Source organism: Chiloscyllium punctatum, chromosome 35, assembly GCF_047496795.1.
Source record: "Chiloscyllium punctatum isolate Juve2018m chromosome 35, sChiPun1.3, whole genome shotgun sequence".
NCBI classification, from domain to species: Eukaryota; Metazoa; Chordata; class Chondrichthyes; order Orectolobiformes; family Hemiscylliidae; genus Chiloscyllium; species Chiloscyllium punctatum.
Window position 1 is genome coordinate 6,203,283 of NC_092773.1, and position 1,240 is coordinate 6,204,522.

At 54.3% G+C, this 1,240-nt stretch overlaps 1 protein-coding gene across 1 annotated transcript in view; it reads left to right on the forward strand.

Annotated features, from left to right (window-relative positions):
• Positions 1-544: 544 nt before the first annotated feature.
• Positions 545-1,240, forward strand: part of LOC140459600 (erlin-2-B-like) — a 20,264-nt gene continuing 19,568 nt past the window's right edge. The window contains exon 1 of the mRNA XM_072553873.1: positions 545-672. The gene's annotated coding sequence lies outside the window, so the exon portion shown is untranslated. The remainder of the gene's footprint in view (positions 673-1,240) is intronic.

Here is a 1,240-nt window from a genome sequence, read left to right on the forward strand (position 1 = left end):
GATTTTCAGATAGGTTAAATTATTCTGTTTTCTATTGTTTGTGTTTCATTTGGCAATCTTGCAAATAATTTTTGTTTTGTTTAAAACGAAGTGGTTGGGGCAGCTACATCCCTCCTAGAATATCTACCTCACACCTTCTTAAAACAATGAGCAAAGTTAGGGAGGGGGCTCCTTTCTTTAAATGTTTTGAGGGGGGCTCTGGACTGGTCCAAAACACTACATATATCCACAACAGGATCTCTACATCTTGATCTGTATCTCAAAATCTCTATTTCATTAACTATCTCTCTATGTATCAATCACTCTCCATCCCTCACTTGTTCTTTCTTTCTATCATTCTCTACCTTTCTCTCACTCACTCTATCATTCTCTATCTCTCTCTCTCTATTTTGTCATTCTCTATCTCTGTCCATGTCTTTGACTCTCTTTCTCATTTTCTCTCTCTATTATTTCCTATCACTATATCACTCATTCTCTATTATTCTCTCTCTCACACTCTCTCTATGACTCTATCCCTCCCTCCCTCTCAGTTGCAGTGGGGCCTCCCGGCCAGGTGAGGCCGCTGCAGGCTGGAGTCGCCGTGGCCAGGTCGCACTATTTTAGCGTCATCAGGGAGCGCCGATTGTCAGCGGAGGAGGAAGAGGAAGAGGAAGAGGATAAGAGAGGAAGAGGGTGAGTGGGTGAGGGAGTGAGGGAGTGAGTGAGTGAGGGACTGAGGGAAGATGGGGGGACGGAGATGGGAGGACACTGTACCGCGTGGAAGCAGGCCATTCGGCCCATTGGGTCAGGACTGACCCTCAGAAACCACACCCCCCTCTAATGGGTGACCCTCCCTGAGTTAGGAGGGGGGCAATGTACACCCCCCCACACACACCCCCCACACACCCCCCCCCACACACCCCCCCCCACACACACCCCCCCACACACACCCCCCCACACACCCCCCCCCCACACACACCCCCCCCACACACACCCCCCCACACACACCCCCCCACACACCCCCCCACACACACCCCCCCCACACACACCCCCCCCACACACACCCCCCCCCACACACACCCCCCCCACACACACCCCCACACACACACCCCCCCCACACACACACCCCCCACACACCACCCCCCACACACACCCCCCACACACACACCCCCCCCACACACACACACCCCCCACACACACCCCCCCCCACACACACCCCCCCCCACACACACCCCCCCACACACACACACACACCCCCACA